We start from the raw sequence: 12,679 nt of genomic DNA, 5'->3' as shown, positions 1-12,679 counted from the left end.
GGCCGTCGCGGGCTGTCCACGCCTCGGCTCCACGCTCCGGCCACGCCGTGGGTGGTCGGGTCACGGCCGGCACCAGCGGGTGGGGCTCACGTCCCTGACACGCGGCTCCTCATTTCGGATCCGACTCGGGGAGGGTGGGTGCCGTTTCCCGATCGTCTCCCCCACACCGGGCACCCAGGCGAATCAGCTTCTTCCACTTTCACGACGAGCCTAGGGGGTCAGTATTGCTAACCCCGCTTCGCGAACGGGGGAGCGGAGGCTTACGGAGCGTAGGGAACTTCCCCAAAGGTGGAAGTATCTTTACATTGACGCAGGCAGACAGCAGCGGCCTGGACGAAGGGGAGGGACAGGCCCGAGGACACTCTGGGGGTGATGGTTATGTTCGCGATCTCCCGAGGACACTCTGGGGGTGATGGTTATGTTCGCGATCTCCCGAGGACACTCTGGGGGTGATGGTTATGTTCGCGATCTCCCGAGGACACTCTGGGGGTGATGGTTATGTTCGCGATCTCCCGAGGACACTCTGGGGGTGATGGTTATGTTCGCGATCTCCCGAGGACACTCTGGGGGTGATGGTTATGTTCGCGATCTCCCGAGGACACTTTGGGGGTGATGGTTATGTTCGCGATCTCCCTTGGGGTGATGGTTTCGCTTGTGCGCTCACACGTCAATGTATCAGGGCGTCCACTTTGAATGCTGCGGTTTCTTGCGTATCCACTATACCTCAACAGAGCTGTTTAAAAAAGAAATTCTAACTCAGGCTCTCGTAGGCCAAAGCAGAGGTTGCTGCGGGCAGGGTCCCTCCTCCGCGGCAGGAAAGAATGGAGTCGCCATGGCGACGGCACACGCAGTTGCTCCGGAGGTCACCGCCCCCGCCCGGGCGCTGGGCCATCAGGTATTGTGACAGCGAGCTATGCCCAGAGGTATTTCACAAAACCCAGCCGTATTTGGTTCTGCCTGTTCCTAAGAGCTGGTGTGGGCCGGCCGGGCTCTCTGCTCCGCATTTATTTTTTTTTTTAACAGATAAGGAAACGGAGCCAGGAGGAGGGAGGCTCATAAACTTTCACAACGTGGCCTCTGAGTCAGGACGGAAAGGAGACGGACGATCTTCCTTCTTTCGCAGCCTCGGGCGAACCCTGGGGCTGCTGGCTCCGCCCCCGCAGAGCCCCCCGGAAATGCCCTCCCACGAGCCTGCCTGACGCCGGGTTCCCCTGCCCCGTGCCGCGGCGCCCCCTGCTTGGGGTGGCCTGGCGTGGGAGGCCCTTCGCTATGGCCTCGCTGCTGGTGTCTTTACACACAGCTGGGCTCAGGGACCGGCCCGAGCCACCCGCCTTGGGAGCAAAGCCACGGTTCCCCGCAAGGGCGCCACTCCACGTGCCGGGGGTCAGATGGATCCTAGGGGATCAGCCAGAGGCACGGCCTCCGCGTTCTGTCTCAGAGGTCACACGCCAGACAGCTGCAAGGGGCCCCGGCCACGAGGCGGCCTGCCGGAAGGCATTTGGGATTTCATGAGAACTCACAAACCTTACCCTAGATATCTATCCTTACAGACAAAGGGAGTCAAGGCCTGCAGACATGTCCTCGCCGACGCCGGCGGTGACCGGTGACCGGCAGTGCGGGTCGACCGGCGATGCCCGCCCCAGGACCGAGCGGTCGGGCTGGAGCCTCCTCGCCTTAAGCAGGTGTCCTGGGTCATCGACTCACTCCCAACAGCGCGAAACACACGGAAACTACATAACTTAATAAGTGGCAAGTGTTGTTATTTTGAGAGTTAAAATCCAGTGGGACTAAAGGGCCGGAGGAGTGCCTGCTAGCCAGGCCGTCCAGTCCCCAGCACAGGGGACAGGGCGAGGGCTGGCGGAGGCGGAGGACACCGCGACAGGGGCCCGGAGGGAGGGCCGGGCTTGAGGGGCTGGCCTCCCCTAAGAACTGGGGGAGCAGGAACACCGGCCCACGCCCTCCGCCACCTCTGACCTCTGCCGGCTCAGGCTCGGCGGAGGGGAGCCTGGCTCAGCCGGCCTCCCCCTCAGAGGCCTCGCGGCTTTGGTTTAAGCAAACAGGAACCTCGCCGAGGCCTCCACTGAGGAGGGGGCGGCTGGGCGGGCCTGCCGGGGCGGGGGTGTGGGGGCAGTGCACGCCCTGGAAAATGCGCCTCCACGTTGAGCCCCGGGCCGAGCCTTCAGGGTCCTCATCTGCTGGGACCTGCCTAAACCAGCGCGTGTAAGCCTCTCCACCAGCCAGGCTGGCGAGGTGCAGCCCACCTTCGGGACCAGGAAACGGCCTGAAAGAGGTCGCACAAATTCGCGGAGGCCACAGGGACCAGGTGCGTCTGCCCGCGAGGCCCGCTGCTTGTGTGGGCCCTGTCTGCCCCCCAGAGCACCCGCAGCCTCTGCCCAGCTCCCGGAACGCCAGTCCTGCAGGAAGGCAGCGTGACGGCTTTGCCCGAAGCTCCGGCCCGGGCGTCAAGGACACGGAGCCCTGGGCAGCCTCCGCTCTGGCCTCCCGCTCGGAGGGGCCGTGCCCGCTCCAGCGGTGAGTCAGCCTCCCTGCCTGCCGCGCTGCACGCCCACACGCAGTCACGCCCGCATCTGTACCTGCACGCACGCACACGCACGCACACACACCCCCTCCCAGCGGACCGCGAGATAAGGCCGCTTCCAGGGACAAGACGCTCTCTCTGTATCTCAGGGTGACTCTGACCTGTAAATAGCTCACCCCTTCACTCTGGGTGACTCACGATGGGCGTGCACTCTGAGTGTAGCCGGGGCCTCGGCGGGGAGGGGGGCGAGGCCAATTATTTATTTATATTGCCGCCCCCACCCCCTCCCCTACGGCAACCATCGGCTGTACCTATGGGTCCTGTTCCGTCCAGTTTTGTTTACTCATTTGTTTCATTAGATGCCACGTACGAGCCAGATCATACGGTATTTATCAGTCTTTGTCTGACTTATTTCACTCGGCACAATACCCTCTAGGTCTATTCGTGCTGTTGAAAATGGCATGACGTCATTCTTTTTTTGCGGCCGGGTGACGTGCGCCCCGTCTCCTCCATCTAATCGTTGGTCGATGGACACTCGGGCGACTTCCGTACCTCGGCCAGTGCTGGTAACGCTGCGACGAGGCCAAGGATGCAGGTATCTTTTCGAATTAGTGTTTTCTTCCAAAGCAGGGTTGCTGGGTCGGATGGCGGTTCCAAGTTTAATATTTCGAGGAACCTCCAGACCCTTTTCCTTAGTGGCTATTGCAACTCCGCCAACCGCACACGGGGGCCCCCTGCCCTCCACGTCCTCGCCAGCGCTCCTTTGCTGATTTGCTGACGCTGGTCATTCTGACTGGGGCGGGATGAAATCTCACTGTGGTTCGATGTGCATTTCTCTGAGGATTAGTGATGCTGAGCATCTTTTTCATGTGTCTGCTGGCCATCTGTCTGTCCTCTTGGGAGAAATGTCTATTCCAGTCCTCCACTCATGTTTTTAATCAGATTATTCGTCTGTCTGGTGTTGCGTTATATGAGTTCCCTATAATCGCGGACATTAACCCCTTAAATGCACGAGGATGGACTGCGCTGTTTTAACCATGACGTTCGTGGTCATTCGTTCCTGCCTCTGTGGGGACCTGACGCAGAGGGAATGCCGAGCTGGGGGGGGCTCACATCAGGACGAGAACCTGGGACTGACCCCGTCAGCCCCGGCTCCACAACAGACATGCCACCCCCCCTCCCGCCCCACCGGCAGCTCACACAACAGGCCACGACCTGGCACGGTTCAGGAGGCCGGAGTTCCGAGACCCAGGCCCCGGCAGGGTTGGCGCCCTCTGAGGCCTCTCTCCTGGACGCGCAGACGGCCACCTCTCCGTCGTAATGTCCTCTGATGGGGACGCCGGGCGGATTGGGTGTGGGACCGCCTTGTACCTTACTCCCTTCTGTACAGGCCCCGCCTCCAAACACAGCCCCACTCTGAGTCGGAGCTTCAGCTGTGAGTTTGGGGGACACAGTTCAGCCCATGACAGAGAGCCCCCCACGTTTGCCTCATTTCTGTGAGGCCCTCACTTTTCCAGAAGCTACTGGGCCTCCCGAGGGCCCAGCTTGAGCCCAAGTGGCCATGGCCAGTGAAACTGGCCAGGGCAGACCAGGGAAACTGAGGCTCCTGAGGGAGGACTCGGGCAAGGGCAGAGGACACAGGCGTCTCAGGTGTCTTGGCTGGGCATGGAGCAATTCAGTCTCCTCTGGGGAGGCCCACAGCTGCCTAGTCCTTCAGGGGCCCCCGGAGTGAGCGAGGCGGAGTGGGGGGTGCCGGGCCCCGTGCGGAGGGGCCAGGGGTTAGACCTGCCCTGGCTGGGCGGCTCTCAGCAGAGACTGCGGCCAGGGCAAGACGAGGAGATGTGTGAGCCTGTCGCCGGCCCCCGGCTAGATGCCGGCGCAGAAGAGACTCGGCTGCCTTCAGAGCTGCCCCTTCCTCTCTCCAGTCTCCCCCGCCAGTCTCCCCCAGGCCAGGGCGAAGTGTCTCACTCCTGTGACTTTGGGGTTTGGGGACGGGAGGCCGCCCACCTGTCTACCTGAACAGAGAAGGTTTCACACCAACGCTCACCTAGGTGCACGATGGCCGACCTGGCGACCACAGAGGCAGAAAGCAGACACTGCGGTGTCACCCCAAGGCCGAGGGGGCAAAGGGGAGAGGCCGAGGTGGTTCAACTCGGGGCGCAGAGAGGACCCCGCCCCCGAGGACGGGCTCCCGCTGGGGCCAGCCCGTCGGAGGCGGGACGCGGCGAGGCTGTCCTTTCGGCTGTGGGAAGGGCCGCTGGGTGGACTCACCTCCCCGGCTCGAGTACCTCTGCAGCCTCTTTGTAAAAACACGGCCCACGGTCACGCCGGCTCCTTCGTCCTGCATCTCCGCCCGCCCGGCTGACTCTGTCTTGGGTGAGGAGCTCGAAGCCCGTGAGGATGAGCCTGGAACCCACCCCCGACATTCTCCTCGCTCACGACTTCGGCGTGTGCAGTGGTCGGTTTTCTGCGGCCACCGACGGAGCCGAGGGGCGCACGGGGGACCGGCATACGCGATTCCTGCGCGGGTCCGCGCGGGTGTTTCTGGAAGAGGTGAGCGTTCGATTCAGAGGGCGGAGCAGCGTGGACCACCGTCCCCAAGGCGGGCGGCCACATCCAAACCGACGGGGCCCGTGAGGCCTCTCCTCCTGCCGGACATCACGTCCTGGTTCCGGCGCCTTCGGCCTCCGCCTGAACCACCCCGCCGGCGTCCTGGGCCTCCGGCTGCAGGCGGCAGACGCGGGGCTTCTGCCGTGCGAGGGGGTTTCCGGCACGAATCTCCTCCTCCGTGTCCGCAGGCCCTGTCGGCTCTGGCTCTCTGGACAGCCCTGGCTACTGCCGCAGCGCGGCCTCTCTTTGGCCTGACAGCCCCTACCTGTGGCCAGGAGCTGGGCACATGCAGGACCCTGGGAGGTTTGAGATGCATGGTCAGAGATGGGTCCCCCAAACAAAAGACTTCATTCTAGCCGCCAGCGTTCAGTAGGGGATCCCAGGAGACAGAGCGCACCCCCACTCTGATCCATGCCTCTTAAAAAGCTCGGAGGCCCCCTCACCCCGAGGCCGGGCCTCGGCTGCAGCGATGGCGCCCGCCCGGCACGGGACCTCCGCTGGGGGCCACGGCACCACGCGCTGCGGCTCCCCTGCCCGGGGTTCTGAGAAAACCCTCCCACTGGTTTGCTCTCCAGCAGATGTCTTTGGGGAGCTTTGTTTTCTGAGAATAAAACTGTCAAAGCTCTAACATTATAGAGAAGTCCAGCAAAGATGGTTTTCCAATTAGGACCAAGGAGGGTGTGACAAAGGGACCGGCTGTGAAGGTCACGTGGGGTGCAGGAAGGCCCTGGGGGAGTGCCAGGCCCCACGAGGCGATGCCAGACATCTGAAGAGGCCGGAGTGGCGAAGGGGGAGAAGGGGGCTGAGGGGAGCCGTGACCCCTGGGCCAGATGCAGCGAGCCCGACTTGACCCTGCGCCTCACTCTCCTCCCTCCGAGCTCCCGCCCGGGCTGCCCACTGCCGACCCCCAGGAGGCAGACAGTAAGGCTGTCCCCCGAGATAGGCCCAGCAGCTCGGTCTCGGGGTAGGAAGCAGGTCGGACCTCGGGGGGCCACAGGAAGGCGTCCAGGACACCCGGAGCCCCCTGAGAAAACGCCTTTCCGTAAATGGAAAATGCAATTCTGCCTCCCAGGCGACCAGACATCAAACCCACGAGGCCCGATGGACACAGGCCGAGCCTCAGCCCTGAGAGGCGCTCTGGAGTGATGGGGACCGTGTCAGGGTCCGAGAATGGATTCGGCCATTCCGTGGGGGTCTGACATGCCCGGGGGCGCCCGCACTTCCCCCCAGGCTCCATCGAGTGTGCTCGGCACTGCCCGGCAAGAAAAAGCACACGGTGTGAACGGGGCCGCATGCCCCCCTGCCTGTGCCAGAGGTCAGGTCGGAGCCGGACACCAATTACCGAGTTCAAAACCAAAAACGGTCCCGCAGAAAATCTCATCAGGCCTGGCTGCCGGCCAGCCAGTTAAAAATGGATTCTCATCGTTTCTGCTAATTAGACAAATATTTTCCCAGTGCCGTCTTGGTCCCCGCTGCTGCTGTTGGCCCGAGTTGCCGGCAGCCCTGGAGCCGTGCCCTGAAAGGCAGCACGGACCCGAGGACACAACCGGACCTTTTGCCAAGAGGAAGGACCCGTCCTCAGGGCAGAGGCACCGAGTGCACATGGACAGGAAGGACGGCGGGAGCCCGGGTGCTCGCGAACGCCTGCTCACGCTCACGCACACACACGCTCGTGTGCACACGCTAACGCACACGTGCACACGCACGTGCTCGCATGCTCGTACGCACACTAACACGCTCACACGCATGCACACACAGACACACGTGCACATGCTGACATGCGCATGCACACACACATGCTCACGCTCGCATGCACGCACGCACACTAACAAACACACACAGGTGCACACACTCACGTGCACATGCTAACACACACATGCACACGCACGTGCTCACACGCTCACATGCACACTAACACGCTCACGCACATGCACACAGACACTCACATGCACATGCTCACACGCTCACACGCACGCACACACATGCTCATGTGCACACGCTAACACACACATGCACGCTCACACACACTAACAAACACACAGATGCACACACTCATGCAGCGGAGCAGAGCAGGACACTGGGGTCAAAGAGGGCGTGGGGGACACCCCTCTGACCCCCAGCTCTCTGGGGCACGATTGGAAAGCGCTGGACCAGCAGATTCCGGCCCTGCCCTCCGGGACTATTACGATCCTGGGGACCTGGACATAAGTGTCCCCCTCCCACCACCCCACCACCCATCACCCAGAAACCCAACCTCTGTTGACTAGTTACACGCTCCTTTCTAGATCCTTCCATCCAGCTAAGCCGCCAGACCAGCCAGGCTTCAGCGCCCCAAGGGAGCCGTTAGGTCAACGAGCCAGTCCCGGGCAAGGGCGCTGATTTAAACGGGGGATCGGTTCACTCCAAGTGAGAAATGTTAAAATGTATCGTTTGCAGTTTCTTATTTTAGAAGTAATGTGTGATTTTCATAGGCGACCGCTTTACTGTGAAAACACATTACATAAGAGTTGCCGAGTTCCCCTGCGCCCCGCTCCGATTCAAAGCCTCTTCTGTCCCGGGAGGGAGTCGGGGCAGACTCAGCTTTTCTCCCCTTTCCTCGGAGGGGAGGTCGCCCCGCCCCAGCCCTGCATTCTGGTCGTGAGCTAAGCGAGGGTCACAGAGACGTCCTCGCTGAGCTGTCGGCTGAGGGAGACTGACCACAGTACCTGCCTGGGGGTGGGGGTCTCCTGGCAGGACTGGGGGGTGGAGGGGGGCGGGGAGCCGGCTACGATGGTGGACGACATGCCTGCTGCTCGACGCAAGGGGCAACACGAGTCTTCCCGTGTGCCGACCGGATGCTCGTCCCGAAGCTCCCGGGGCATGCGCCGGAGCAGAGCCAGCCTGGAGCCCGGGATGGCAGCCACGAAGCCCGGGCAGAGCTGGACCTGGGCCGCGTCCACACGCGTGTGCATGCGTGACTGCGGCCCCCGGCCTCCTCCCAGCATGGGACGGAGCCCGTGCACCCCGGCCACCGGCTCTGGAGCCGGCTGCTGGCCAGCCACAAGGGCCGAGGGCTGAGGTGGCCAACTCCACAGGACCGGGTGGGGCGCAGGCCCTGCCTTCGTTGCCTCACACGTGGGCGGCCACGGAAAGAGCCCCCGCCGTCCTGGGTGTCCTTCCCCGACGCCGCCTGTCTGTAAAGGGGCCCCCGACACCTTCGCCTGAGGAGGACGGTCTCTTCGTAACTCTTGGAGCATCTGGGCTCATCCCGGGGGGACTTAAAACCTCTGCTTGTGTGTCGTGCCCACGCGTCCTTGAATCCCGGCTGCCCTGGACAGGGAGAGTGCCCCGCATGTAGAAAGCGCTCAAAACTATGTACCGAACTGCATCTAAAACAAGGCGCCGCCGCCTGGGGCCGGCCCCGGGACTCACACCAGGCGGCCGGCCAGCTGTTGGTGTCTGTGAGGGATGAGTGCGGCCTGTCCCTAGTCCTCGTCTCGGAGCCGGGGAGGACTTTGGAGGACATAGGTGTCGTTCCAACTGAAGATTATCGCGTGTCTCGGTGCATCTGGACCCAGATAAATCACAGATGATGTCATCCGCGATCGTCTTCCAAGAGTTCCTGCTGTGGGAAGGTCATCGGGCAGCCACGCTCAGCTTCGTGGAGATGCACATTTGTTTTTAAGCGTGCAAACTTTTTTGTGGGATTTCCCCTCCGGGGAGAATGCCTCGGAGTCAGGCTTCGTAAGCTAGCAACTGTCTCAGGGTTGACCCTCGGGCCGTTAGGCGCGACCACTGCCCTCCGGAGCGCGTGACCTCTGACGAGCCGGCTCGAGCAGTTTCACGCTCCCGGGACCCATGATGCCGCTGGGAACCTGGACCGTATCAGTAATCAAACTGCGCCACGTGGGAATTGCAAGCATGGGCGACGTAATCTCCCTCAGGATAAAAACCTGCGATTCCCTGATCTTGCGGCCACCACCCCGCCCCCACCCACACACTCACTGTCTGGAGAGAGAGCCAAGAGCCCTCAGAGAAGAAACAGTGAAGACACAGAATGTCTAAATACAGTCGGGTCTTCCCCGAGCACCTTGGCATCGTGACTCAAGGGACTTGTCACGCACACGCTCTCGCTCTGTCAAGCCCACCTTCCCTTCCCAGACGGCCTGAGAAAGTCCCGGGCAGCCAGCTAGGCCCAAGCGGCAGGCACACGCGTCCATAAATAACTTGTTCCTTCCCGCCAGCTCCTAATTTAACTGCCGTCTCGAAGGGAAAACGCAAAGAATATTTAAACTTTAAACAATGACGCGTCACCAAAACCGACTGGCAGGGCTTAAAGGGCTAACTAAGGCAGCTCTGCGCCTTAAATTAGACTCGGGGCTCTTTGCCGAGCTCGGCTAGGTCACTCCAGGTTCTCGTCTGAAACACGGCGGGGCCTTGGCCTCTTTCTCGTGGTGCCCTTGGCTTTATCTCCAGACAGTGTGTGCGCGACGGGAAAACGCCGTCTGTGTGGGCTCTGGCGGCGGGGGTGGCCGCAAGGTCGGGAGGAAGGTTGTTCTTGCCCAGAGATTCTTCGGAAACAGGTTGGAGATGACCTTCTCAGGGCCTCGGGTGCCTGAAAAACAGCCTTGCGGGTCGAGCCAGGCAGTCGATGGCCATCGACCGAGAAGGGCAGAAGAACTACGGCCTGACGCTGGCTCTCAGGAAGCTTCGGGGGCAGTGCGGGGGCGGGGGAGGGCGAGGAGCCGCGCGCCCTGGCCACTCACGCCGGCCCCGTCGGATTGCTGCACACGTCACCGCAGGCCCCGACGCGCCGGCTTCCCCGCCTGGGAAGTGGGCACGGTGACAGCTCCCACCTCTGAGCTGGGTCGTGAAGGTTAGAGGAGGAGGTATGCGGGGGGCCCGGCCCACCCGAGTTCTCCGTGCAGCTGGCTCGTCACTACCGTCTGTGAAATGCGCCCCAGGTTCGTGGCCGTCGTGGAATCCGTGGTAGCTCAGGCGTGGAGCGGCGGCGTGGGCGCCGTGGAGGAGGACGGCCACAGGGCAGGCGTCGGCAGTGACCGCAGCCTAAAAGGCCTGGTGGGGAACTGGTCACTAAGCGCCCCGACCACGGCCCTCGCGCGCCCTTCATTTTGGCTTTCTTACCAAGGGCGGGGGTCGGGCCTGCTGTGTCCCCTCTGCTGGCTCACCTTCCTGCCCTGGACACCGCACCCAGTGAGCGACTCCCAGTGAGAAGGGCCCTCAGGGCTCCCCAGGAGGAGCCCGTGGGGTGTCCTTGGCGGTCTCACCAGCGGCGAGTGAGACCCCGCCCGGCGAGGACGCCCACCATCTTCCCTCCCACGGGAGGGGGGACCCGAGTTGGGGCCGACTCAGGCCGTGCGTCCGAGAGTCGGAATCCTTCAGCGCGCCCTCTGCTGCCACCCGGCCGGCCCCGGCGCAGGCGGGAACGGGGGGCGGGGGAGGGGCAGGCCTGCGGGAACAGCCGCCACGTTCTGTTCCAGAAGGATGACGGCCAGGTGAGCCGGAGCAGGTGGCGGCTTGCACAGGTGCTTCCGGTGCTGGACGTCGGTCGGCGGGCGGCGTGCGATCTCGCTTCTTATCCCCGTCGCCACGCCGACGGCGCCCGCGCCCGCCTTTGCCCGCGTAAGGACGCGGGCCAGGCGCCGTCTGGGGCGGTGTGCGGGGAGGGACCCGCCGGCCCCTGCGAACGCCCTGCGGGGAGAGACGTCCGTCTACAGACGGGGACGCTGCGCCGCAGAAAGGTTGGGGCGGCGTCGCCAAGTCGACGGCTCCGCGTGGCAGGGTGCGGGGTTCCCGCCCAGGCGCGTGGCCCCAGAGCCCACGTCCTGCCTCTCCTGGCCCCGCCCCCCAAGGTCCCGGTTGCCTCGAGCTGGCCCTCGGCGCCCCCGGCCACGGCCACCCCTCCGTGCTCTGGGCCTAACCCTCTAGCCGGCTTCATCGGCACAGCAGGTCCGTTTGCGCCGCGGCTCGCGCTCAGGGCGGGAGCCCAGCCTGTGGCTGGCCACGTGGCCGTCTCCAAAAGCGGGGCTGGCCCTCGGGGCCTCGTACGTGCTTGAGATGGAGACCCGCAGATCCAGTCTGGACAAAACTGTCGGGGGCCCTAACACGAAAGCGGGGGACGTGGCCACCCGGCTCTCGCCCGGCTTCCCGACACCGTTTCACGTCCACGCACTCTGATGGTCATTCGGCCGGCTGTGGTTTCGGGCCCAGGACAGTGACTTTCAAGTCCAAGTTTCCGTAACTGCATGGTAGACCCTGTCTCTAGGCCTCCGAATGCCCCCCGATCTCTCCCATATCCACGCTTTCTTCTTTCAAGACTCATATTTCATGTTAAACCAAATTTCTCTTTTCTCCTTCTCTTTTCTTTTGTTGATTGGCCGTCACCATGGCAACCCTCCCCACCCTGACCCACCCCTTAGGAATGAGCCCCGGGCAAGGGCTGTGTGTCCTCTCTACAGAGGCAAGTGCTGATGGCTCAGCTCCCCCCCACCCCACAACCATCACCGATGAGATGAGTGTTCTTCCGTGTTCGTCTGCGGGTTTGTTTGTAGCTGGGACAGCTCTGTGACTAGACCTGTGGGGGGGGGTCAGGAGACTCCTCCCCTGGGGGCAGAGAGTAGCCGACTTGCCCTTGGGGTTACCTCCTCAAATAAAAAAATGGGGGGGCTGCTCTAGGTCCCCGCACAGCACAAAACCTAAAGTGCAAGGTCATCAACCATATGTCTGTTGTTTTTTTTTTCAAAAAAGGCCATATTCTACCTATTACAAAAAACCGAAGACTTTTCTCACACTCGTGATCACAAACTGCTTTGGTGTATGATTTCGCTCCAAAAATAAAGCCACGAATGACGGTCATCGCACAAACCTTGCTGTATTTGTAGGTAACAAACATGCTGCGCTTGACTCCCCAAGATACTATCAAAAAAAAAAAATTCAGAAGGTATAGATGTAAATACATTTTGTTACATTAACCACCCGTAAATATTCGCCCAACGTTAAAGGGGAGTAACACCACCTCGTTTAAAACCATATTCCTTAAGCAATAGTTTAAGAGACTCGGCTAATTACATAATACCAATATTATTGCTTTCATCATGGTACAATAACCCTTTTTTCTGATACGTGTGCGCGTTTTGTTTTGTTTTGTGATACGAATGCCACTGCGTATGTTTTATGAACATATGGCCACGTTAATGGCCCTAAACAGAAAAGCCGCGCCCTGCGGCGGGCGCAAGGGGTGACCTCTTTCTAGAAAGGCGGGCTCATTCCCAGTGTCGCTTGCCGGGTATAAGGAGGCACGTTGTCCAGGTCTGAAATGACCAGGGAGAGATTCCCAGCCTGGATCCAGAGGTGATCTCGCAGGCGTACACGCATATGAGTATCCACGACCTGGGTAGCTTTGTACGCCTCACTCTCCCATGTCACGATCCCACAGAAAAGTAAAAGACAGGATCAGAGGCAGAGGCGAGGGTGAACCTCAGAGAGTTCGAGATGCTTCCCAAATTGTGTGTGGGGGGGGGCAGGGATGTC

At 61.8% G+C, this 12,679-nt stretch overlaps 1 long non-coding RNA gene across 2 annotated transcripts; it reads right to left on the bottom strand.

The window, feature by feature from the left end:
* Window positions 1–333: 333 nt before the first annotated feature.
* Window positions 334–2,899, bottom strand: LOC118608711. 2 transcript variants are annotated; one of them, XR_004953165.1, is made up of 2 exons: window positions 2,595–2,899; window positions 334–733 (listed from the first exon to the last, which is right to left on the bottom strand). It is a non-coding gene; the product is annotated as an uncharacterized LOC118608711 (long non-coding RNA). The 2 variants fall into 2 exon arrangements; XR_004953166.1 differs by lacking the exon at window positions 2,595–2,899 and adding an exon at window positions 1,530–2,093.
* Between the last annotated feature and the right edge of the window lie 9,780 nt (window positions 2,900–12,679).

This window comes from Rousettus aegyptiacus, unplaced genomic scaffold (genome assembly GCF_014176215.1).
Source record: "Rousettus aegyptiacus isolate mRouAeg1 unplaced genomic scaffold, mRouAeg1.p scaffold_m13_p_10, whole genome shotgun sequence".
Taxonomy (NCBI): Eukaryota; Metazoa; Chordata; class Mammalia; order Chiroptera; family Pteropodidae; genus Rousettus; species Rousettus aegyptiacus.
This window is presented reverse-complemented; position numbering and strand designations above follow the sequence as displayed.